The sequence below is a fragment of the Lactuca saligna genome, chromosome 2 (genome assembly GCF_052625555.1).
Source record: "Lactuca saligna cultivar CGN05327 chromosome 2, ASM5262555v1, whole genome shotgun sequence".
Taxonomy (NCBI): Eukaryota; Viridiplantae; Streptophyta; class Magnoliopsida; order Asterales; family Asteraceae; genus Lactuca; species Lactuca saligna.
Window position 1 is genome coordinate 13,749,074 of NC_136418.1, and position 10,799 is coordinate 13,759,872.

A 10,799-nucleotide genomic window follows, 5' to 3' on the forward strand; every position below is an offset into this window, starting at 1 on the left:
ACAACCAATCAAAACATCAGAGTACAAATCCCAAGGAAATCTAATAAATGCGGAAACCAATGTGTGTGCATGATGTGCCGCTACTGAGCCAGCTCCTTCCCCTTCGATGAAGAGGTACCTGAAACCAAAACTGTAAACTGTAAGCACAAAGCTTAGTGAGTTCCCCCATTGTACCACAAACCATACAATCACATAACATACATAAATTGTCAGGCATATCTGGGTGCCCGACCTACCCCTTCGGTCCTCTCGACCGGATACTGCCTAACATATCTGGGTGCTGGCCTCCCCTTCGGTCCTCTCGACCGGATACCACCTAGCATATCTGGGTGCTGGCCCCCCTTCGGTCCTCTCGACTGGGTACCGGGGACTATTTCACCCCCTACTACTACCACATAGCACATACATCACATATCATACAACCACATAAACATAACACAGGTAATAGCAACCCTAGATGAATATCTCAGAGACAATAATCTAATCATACATCTCCTACTGGTGGGCCGACATTGTGGCCTTAGACCCACCGCTACTGGAAGGTAACTCACCTCGGAGTAGCTGCTGATCTTCGTGGGAATAGTCTGACTGCTGCTGCTGCTGTTCCGGAAATCCTCCGGTTGTATTCCCACCAATCACTTAGTCAAAAACTGCTAACTGACCTTTGGGTAAAATGACCATTTTACCCCTAATCATGCCCTAAGTCAAAGTTAGAGTCAACTTCCAGTTGACTCGACTCGCCGAGTTGGCTCGCCGACTCGCCGAGTCAATGTCCAAACGACTTACCTGAATTCTGTTTTTACTCTTCGAGTTAGGCGTCTACTCGACGAGTTCTCCTTCCAAACTGATGTTCAAGTCTTTCATCCCACTCACCGAGTTGTATGAACAACTCGCCGAGTTCATCTTCATCCGATGAACAAGTTATACTGTGACTCGCCGAGTTGTATGAACAACTCGCCGAGTCTGATCTTGATCTAAGGAGATTGCCTTGAAGTCGCCGAGTCTGGGCATCGACTCGTCAAGTTCCACTATGGGTGAGTTTTGGCTTCCAACTCACCGAGTCCCTCCTGGACTCACCACACGACTCGACATAACAAAAAGGGGACAAACCCGGAGACTCGCGACTGGACTCGCCAAGTCAGATGAGCGACTCGCCGAGTCTGCTCCATGCAAGAGCTAAAAATGCGATTTTGCTCGAATCCAATCCATGTCATTCGTAGATCTGGGCTCCTAGAGCATGAATAACACGTAAAGTTTCCAACTTTACGTGTAGATATCCATCTATGGGGTTTTTAGGGTTTAAAATGCATCAAAAGAGTAGATCTAAGGTTTATATGCAATATGGGCTCATAAAGGTAGTGGATCTGAGCTCCTAGAGCTCAACTATGCTTGGATCTAGAGACCAATCAACTTATTTCGAATTATCATGCACATACAAACTTGGAAATGAGCCAAGAATGTCTTAAATGAAGCCTTAAGCATAGAAACATGGGGAAAATGGGATATACCTCAAAGGAACTGCTGAGAGAACACAATGGTGCTTGGATGGCTTCCCTTCTTCTGGATCTACTTCCCTTTTTCTTCTAAACCTTCAAGAACACACAACAATTGCTTCAACTCTTCAAAGAACAAGCTTAAACGAGGGTTGGGAGCTCTAGGGGGTGAATGGGGGCTGGCCTGGGGCGGAAAGGGGGATTAAATAGGGTGTAAACCCCAGAAACTTAGGGTTTTATCCAATAGTGGTGACTCGCCGAGTCGCCAACTTAAACGCGTCCCGGGGGTCCCGTCCCTACTCGGCGAGTCGGACCTATGACTCGCCGAGTCCAAGGCTTAAAAAAAGGAAAATACTCAATTAAGATTTACATACCATAAACCAGGTGCTACACACACACACACACACACACACACATATATATATATATATATATATATATATATATATATATATATATATATATATATATATATATATATATATATATATATATATATATATTAGAAATGTTAATATGTATTTTAGAAGTATTTACGTTTATATAAGTATATATATATATATATACATTTTTAAAAGTGTAAATATGTATTTTGATATATGTTTTTTTTAAATGTATAAATATATTTTTAGAAGTATAGATACATATTAATATTTCTAAAAATGCAAAAATATGTATTTATACTTCTAAAAACTATATCTATAAAATATGTATTTATAATTCTAAATATATTATTTTACTTTTTAAATTTTATAACCTAACAAACACACAATATATATATATCAAATACGAAAGAAAATTTTGGTAGGAAGGTAATAAGTTTTTTTTTTTTTTTTTTTTTTTTTTTTTTTTTTTTTTTTACATTTTTTTAGCGAACAAACAAAATGAATCATCAGATAATTCCTAAGCAATTAAAAAAAAGAACATCTACATGATTCATTTTTAAGTAAATAAATAAAAAATTCACTTTTATGACAATTTTAATGAATAACAACAAAATTACTGTATAAATGAATTATCGAGATGCTTTTTTTGAGATTTTTTTTTTTTTTTTTTTTTGTGAATCATGTTATTTTTGATTTATCTACTAATTTATTTGTTTTGTTCGTTAAAAAAATATATAGAAAAAAATTTCATTCCTTCCTACCAAAATTTTTTATTTACTCGATATATATATATATATATATATATATATATATATATATATATATATATATATATATATATATATATATATATATATATATATATATATATATATAAAAGGATGTCAACATAATTTATGTTCATTATTAATTATTTATGTTATTTCTTTTTATGCATGCGATGACTTAACAGTTGAGGTATGAAATTCTATAAATAATATACAAGATTCAACTGTCAAAGTATTATTAGTGTTTGGAATTTACAAACTGCATGTTCAACTTCGGACATCAAGAACATGGAAGTCGAGATGATGTGATTTACTTTTTATTATTTATTAAAGCTATTATATGGATACGATAATAATGCCACTAATATTCTGAATATCATCATAACTAATATATATTTAACATTTGTTTTTGATAAATTACAATAAAATTACTATGTTTCGATAAATAAAACAAAAACTATGTTCGTTAATAAAAACGTTTTCTAACATGACAAGAAACCTAGTTTTTATTTTATTTATTTATTTTTACTATATGTGAAGGCAAGATTTGAATCTTTGTTACGAACTTATGACAATTTTCACGATGTGGATAATGTCCTGCTCAAAAGTCCAATATTCCAAGATATTCACTTTCTAATACTCATGTTCATTTAATTTTAGAATTTATATTTATTTGATTCAAATATATATAAGATTATAAACTTAGAATGTTGGTTAATTTAACTACTTTGGAAAAAAAAAAACCCGGTCCATTTAAACCAGATATTACCTACCCTATGACTCGGAACTAGGTCATCTATGGTAGATTCACATCATAAAGTCATTATAAAAGCATCGCTTCTATAACCTTCTTGCATTAGCCGCCATACAAATTACAATCATTCCCCTCTCCTTACAAGACTTTCCCAAAATCTAGCTCAAAATTTCTGCAAATTAATTCAACAGAATCCGATTAACACCACCTTTCGTCTCTGTTCCTCTATGGCGGACGAAAATTGCAGGTAATCTGTTTCTCCTCAGATTTTCATATGCTCTCATGGTTCGACTACTTAGATCTGTGTAATAACACTAGGTGAAGCACAAATTTATGCCATGGTAGTCGGAAGTTTGATTTGTTTAAGCAGATCTCCTTCTATGGGAAGAAGCTTAGCCGAACAACATCTTGCTACAATGAAAATTTGGGGCAGTCAAATGGTCTCTCTAAGTTGGAATGGGTGGTCTCGGAAATACAATTTTAGGTTGGTTTGCTGTAAAATAAGCATTTTATATGTAATGGTCGGGAGGATTTGATACATGGTAAAATGTAGAAGCAATTGAAGAATGTTTTAACCCTTGTAAGGTAGGTGAGGTAGGCAAAACCAACATCAAATGATGATCTTTTAATCTTTAAAAGATTAAAATTCGATTTGGAAATAATTCAACTAATAACGGTTGATACAAAAATTACAAAATATTCAAAACTTTTGTTTCGAGTCAAGATTATGTATGAAAATTTGAATTATTTATCAAAAAAATGAATATTTAGGTTATTTTGAAATGAAAGAGTGGTACATGTATACACTACAAAAAAAGTCCTTATTAGTGACTAATTTTTAGTGACTACCTAAAATTTGGTTACTAAAAACATATTTTAGTCACTAGAAATTAAGTGGTCACTGAATTTTGGTAATCCTACAAATTTAATGACCAATTCTATGTGCTGGTTACTAACTTGGCCACTAAACTGCGAAAAAATTAAATTACTTTTATTTCATATCATAACAACTATTTAGTGACCAAAAATAATGGTCACTATGTTAAAAAAGAAATGATCATTGTATTAGAGGTTTAGTAACCAAAAATAATGGTCACTAACTACTATTCAAAACCACCTCCCTATACTCTTGATATGAAAAACTAACTAAACGGGGAAAAGCAATTAATGACCACTCAATAGTAGTTATTGATAAATTAGAAGTAAAAAATAACTAGTGACCATAAAACGGATGTCACTGACTCTATATATATATATATATATATATATATATATATATATATATATATATATATATATATATATATTATAATTTTCAATTAATAAATATTAAATATTTTTTTATTAATGTTTTTTTATATTAAAAAATGACTACAACATTCGTATACATCATCAGGATAGAAAAAATACAGCCTGTTACTTACTTTACTTACTTCTCTTACTCTCTCAAACTTACACTCATAATTTATAATAATAATAAAGTAGAAAACCAAAAAACTTTAAATATTTTTTTCTTTGTATCTAAATTACCTCAATTGCAGAGTCATAACAAACACACTAATCAAGAGTTATGGCAGATTTATAAATAACACCATCATCGTCATCATCTACGGGAAAAGAAAAGAAATTTTGGGTGATTGACATGAAGACTTGCTAGCCACGTGTCAGTTTTCTGTAAAAGAGAAGTCATTAATAGTTGTTCATTGTTGATCCACAATGGTGCTTTTAACTTATCTGAAGCTAAACCAAACACTGGTAGGGACATTTTTGGAAAACCATCTATTTCCCCACACTCGTTTCCTGAAATAATATAATAATGTGTTTTATAAAGTTAAATCATAAATGTATGAGAATGTTGTAGTAATATAGAAAAGAAAAAGAAAATACAAACCTCTTTCGGAAATTCCAACGACGTAGTGCCTAACAAAAACCCTAAACTCAATTTCAGTATCCACAACCATCGGCAAGTGAAGCTCACCGATTGTTTCTCCTCTATCTTCTTCTAATTCCTCTCCTCTCTGCTCGATATATGCACTGCTTACTTCCTCCTCCAATTTCTCTCTTCCATATCGGCACTAGTGGAGGTCGTGGCTCGTTTGCGGGCGCACCACCACCGGCAGCATCTTACTCTGTCTTCTCCGTTAAATAGATTGGAGGTCGTCGCCCTATCAAGAAATCCAAAGGTTTATTGTTTTTTTTTTATCTCATTCACGCCCTAATCCGCATTTTGTACCTTGATTTTAAGCTATCAACTTTTTGTGATTTTTTTTAGCAAACCTAAATCGGGGAAGATGCGACATCGACAGAGGTCGTTTGACAGTTTTTGAGGTTGTATTCGGCTTTCAATCCTTCAATAGTTGTTCAATACGATAGTATTATGTTCTTTACTTCTTTGTGTACATCTATGAAAATTATCTTTGACCTCAAAGCTAATATTATGCAACATTTTTTTTCTTTCTAAAATGCAACTCCTGATCTTGGTTCTGATAATGTATTGGGTGTTTTGAATATTAATGACACAGACCATAGCTTTTCATCACAACCTTTCAAGATTCGATATGCAAGACATGACATTCTTTTATCAGTCATGATATCTTTCAACTTATCTCTAGGTAAATTTGAGTCTCTATTAAATTAGTAAATGTATGAGAGAAGTTTTGTCTTCTTCATGTTATTTTTCCAATGATGATCACCTACAATCTTCAGGGTCCAATCACATTTGCTCTAATTCTGAAATTTGAGTCGCTGTATACACCTGTTTTGGAGATCGGGTTAGCACATAGTACATTACTTCTTTATTAATGCTATAGTGATTCTAATATTTTACTAGATATAGTTTTTTAATGCTCCATCTTCAGCTCCAATATCCAAGCCTCTCTGGAAGTAACCCCTGCTGCAGTTCATGAGTTCAGAATTCCACCCAAAGCTCTTCTTCGACTACATTCATATTATCCTATTCATTTTGATGTTTTCCATGTCTGTGCTTATTGATACCACTGTCAACACCAACTTACTAAAAAGTGGTGTTCATACCATGAAGATACCAAGGTTAGTTGGAAGTTTTATCACTACATGTTAATTTTAGTGCACAAAATCAATTTTTTATTAAATTACCAACCACAAGAAAAGACTATGAACCAATCAAATAGTCGTTGGATCCTTGCCAATTGCCATCACACACAAATCTTGAGCAACGAGAGGTTGATGCCTTTTTATCGATATTGTAGTTAAAAATTAATAAATTTGACTCAAAAAGTCAAAATTGACTCAAACTTAGAGACTTGGAAGCAAAGGAGAAAAGGTAAAGTGGATATTTATTAAGCCCTTTTTTTGTATTGTTTGAAAATACAATACAAAAGCTAATGAAATTAGGTTCCAAGGGCATCAACTACTGCTGTGGCATTTGGTCAAAAAGAAGGAAAGCATCATGCAAATGATATAATGTTGATATTTCATGATTGTTGTTAGAACTAAAAGGTACATAATAACATAAGCAAACATCCTTTATTATTATTTTTGTATAATAACATTGTCACAACTGGCAATTTTGTGTCATGTAATCTATACATTCAAGTTAATGTGAATCAAAAATTTCAATCAAATACATCATACAAGTACTACATATAGTCATCAAACAATTGGAAACCCTAAAAGTTTTTGGTTAAGTCCATTTTGGACTAAGACTTCCTTATTGGATCCAAATGGACCAATAAGCTTCCAATTTGACTATCATGGGCTTAGAACCCTTAAATGGGCTCTAATTGGACCCACATCTATTTATTTCAACATTTTGGGCTATGTTGGGCCTAGAATGAAATAAATTCAAAATTTTTAACCATGATTAACCTAAACTAGCCCAACAAAGTGTAAAAATCATATTACATTTTTTTTGGGTTAAAACCCATCCAACCTAACTTATATATGGGCTTAGGGAATTAAAGCCCAATTTTTCCTCCTTCCATTCCAAATTCTCGACCCAATGCACAAGCCCAAGAGGAAAGGAAGCATGTTGACTTGTGAGTGACACCTCACTATTATCCAATGGACTTCTATGCACATATCACATACCTCCATGCATATATCACTTCAAAGATCACCTCTTCTCTCCCTCTCTCTCACTCTCGGCCGTATGCAAACACACACACACCACAAAAATCTCTTCCAAACTCTCTAAGACTTGAAGAACAATCCTCCCTCTTTCTTCAAAATTTTCGTGAATCAAGAAGCCTCACAAGGAGGATCCATCACCAAAAATCCTCATCTAAGGTAAGTTGATGACTAATCCATGATCTAGCTACTTCATTCCATCAAAAACCTCCTCTAAATCTATTCCAACTTGTGATCTTACACCTTAGAAGTCATCAAACTCGAGATCTACCAAGGAAAGGTGCTAAGGCCGAAAAATCACTCCATTTCTTCCATATTCTCTTCAAAAACCGAAACTACATCCTAAGGTGAGTTTCATATCCCCTTATTTTCGGTTTTTATGAGTTTTTGTGGGGGAGAATACAAGAAAAAGTGTAGATCCATCATTATGTGTATGTTGTGGTTGAATTCTATGCTTACATGTATGTTTTGTATGATTTTATGGATAGATCTAGGGTGATATGCTAAAAACCGAGACATATATTTTATCATAGCATAAAATAGACTATCACATGCAAAGTATACTAAGAAAATGGCTAAATAGCTTAACAACACTTAACTTGGACTAAAAACTCATTTTTTTGACATAAAATGTTGAAAATACAAAGTTAGAGGGCCTAAAGTGCAATATCTCGAAATCTGATGGGTGAGATGAGTCAAAACAGTTTACACAATGTAATTTCTGAAAATATACTATTTAGAGGGTTAAAAACATAAATTCCAAGCTTATTGGGCTAAGTATGACATTTTCGGCCCAATAAGGCCCAATATGCGAAATTTTCTAAATTGGAGGACCAAAACTGCATTTTTCTGTAAAACAATGGACTATAAGTGTTCCATGTACTTTTCCAAGGTTTAAAATGCTTTTCAAATTTAAAAAGGACCAAAGTTGCAAAAATTTTCCAATTTGGGCCAAAAATGTAAAAATTGCGAAAAAGAGGTGTTATAACCGAGAAAACTGTAATTTCAAGGACTTAAGCTGTTTTCTATGAAAAATATGCTGGAAAATATTTATTTCAATAATTTTTGGTGTTAAAATGTCAAGAAAATTGATTTAAGGACTAAACCGGAAAGTTTTTAAATAAAGGGGTGAAAAGGGTAAATTTTACAAATAAGGAGGGACTGAAAACAGAAAATTTTCAAGGCTAGTTCAATACATGCAATTTGACCAAATGATGGTACAACACCTATCGACGAAATACAATACATTACAATACCAAAAATCGTTGTCAAACGAATTGGTTCGGTCTCGAACCAATAAAAATCCAAAACTACTAACACGACGATACTATGACATTACGACATCACGATTCATAACCATAACGATTACTATTACATGCGAGTGTGCACAGACGTCTACGCACCATCTTTGGGCCCCAAAAGTGTAAAATCTTGTCTGTTGAGCCTAGCTAGCCCAACGACCTGATCTTAAGGCCCGAAGATCTCTCTCTCTTACGAAGTGTTGGGTTTTACCGACCCGACATAACGTAAAAGGACTTTCAATGGCAAACATGCTGCTGGTCCCCAAGGGTCCTTCAGTGCTGCTAGTAAAGTCTGTAACTCACGATTGCGAGTTGGGCTTCGGGCCCTTCGCAATTGCATTTGGTCTCGAACGACGCGGGGAAATACCGAAGGTTTCGCACCTTCTCCCTTCCCTCCGGTCGTGGGACTTTACAAGTCCGGGAGGATCGAGTCGCGTGAAGATTTACGAGTGACGCCTAAAAGGATCACTTGTAAGGTTGTTGACTTGACGTTTTCATTAACGCATGTCCCAACACTTCACCACCCTCTGTATTCTCGATGCCTCCGGAATACAACGATACAACGATAGGAAAACGTCGGGTTTTCCTAGGATTTCAATAACGATTACAAATTACCGGTCGAATTTCACAACTCTTACGCTTACATTTATATAACTCAAACAAGCATACTCATGGATCAACACATATTTTTTTTTACTATTCTATTTTTAGAAAATATCGGATTTTCTAATGGTTTCAAACAATACATTGGATTTCAAACACTACTTATGAACTCACCAACATTTCATATGTTGACGTTTTTCAAAATACTTGTATTCTCAGGTAACAGATAAGGTGATGGATGATTTATACTCTATGATGTTTGCTGTAGTTTAAGTGAAGTCGAACAGTTATTTTGAGAATGTAACGATTGAACAATGTAACGAATGTAAACACTAACGGTTGTACTATTCCAAATGTTGGTGATGTTTTATGTTATGTTTCATGTATATGCATTGTAATGGTATTCAATGAGTCACGATAGCCCTCGGACGTTTCCGCCGTCTGGTTCGGGGGTGTGACAAACATATACAAATAATTCAGTAGAAGTGTTTCACTCTGGGTGCAGGAAATTACAAAAAAAAAAAAGGTGTTTCATATTGAATCATATTTCATCATTGTGGTTTCTTTGCAAGTAGGTAATAACTGACTCTAATACTCATGGAGTTTGAAATATTTATTTCTTATTTGTTTGATAAATGTTGTGTTCTATTTATATTGTAGGATGCATCTTTGTTTTCATGGATTTTGACTTCAACAAGGTTTCAAGGGTTAGAAATTTTTTTTATTTTTATTTTTGACATCTTATTGCTTGTGTGATTGAATAGATTCGTGAAAGGACTGCATCTCTTTTCAGTACCCAAGCCTGATTCCAAACATATTATCACTTTTGCTAATCTATCAGATTACATTTATTTCAGGTAATTGCTTATCATGATTTTAATCAAATTAAATTAAATGTAACTCTTTAAAAATAAATAAAAAGCTTTACGTTTTTACATGCATCATGTCTATAGGCAAAATGGAGGTCCTAAATCAATTGATCTAAAGGAGGTTGGGCCTCGGTTTGAGTTAAAATTGTACTCATACATTCTCATGCTCTTAAGGGTAACATGGTAATTTTATACATACATTCTCATGCTCCTATGCAGTTAGATCGGAAGACCATTTGTATCTGTTTGAAAGCAAATAGTACAAGCTGTGCCGCCTACTAGCAACATACTCAGTCAAAATAGGTAACAAATTTACCCAACTTCTCTCATTTGTATATGACATTTGTATGCTAGTTTGAAAAATATTATAACCATTATGTTATGAGAAGCCTAATTATTTTCCACAAAATGATGATTTTAGTAAAAAAAAAAAAAAAACTAGTTTATATAACCATGTTTTAATCTTCTATTAAACTTAGTTCTAGTAAAAATCTATACAATATTCATCAACATATCAAC

General features: G+C 33.7%; 1 long non-coding RNA gene across 2 annotated transcripts; it reads left to right on the forward strand.

The window, feature by feature from the left end:
- The first annotated feature begins 3,494 nt into the window (after nucleotides 1-3,494).
- Nucleotides 3,495-9,987, forward strand: LOC145030720 (uncharacterized). 2 transcript variants are annotated; one of them, XR_013676688.1, is made up of 8 exons: nucleotides 3,495-3,647; nucleotides 4,942-5,155; nucleotides 5,349-5,583; nucleotides 5,673-6,012; nucleotides 6,107-6,171; nucleotides 6,259-6,448; nucleotides 6,773-6,877; nucleotides 9,917-9,987. It is a non-coding gene; the product is annotated as an uncharacterized LOC145030720 (long non-coding RNA). The 2 variants fall into 2 exon arrangements; XR_013676687.1 differs by lacking the exons at nucleotides 4,942-5,155; nucleotides 5,349-5,583; nucleotides 5,673-6,012; ... (2 more) ...; nucleotides 6,773-6,877; nucleotides 9,917-9,987 and adding an exon at nucleotides 3,719-4,175.
- Nucleotides 9,988-10,799: the final 812 nt, after the last annotated feature.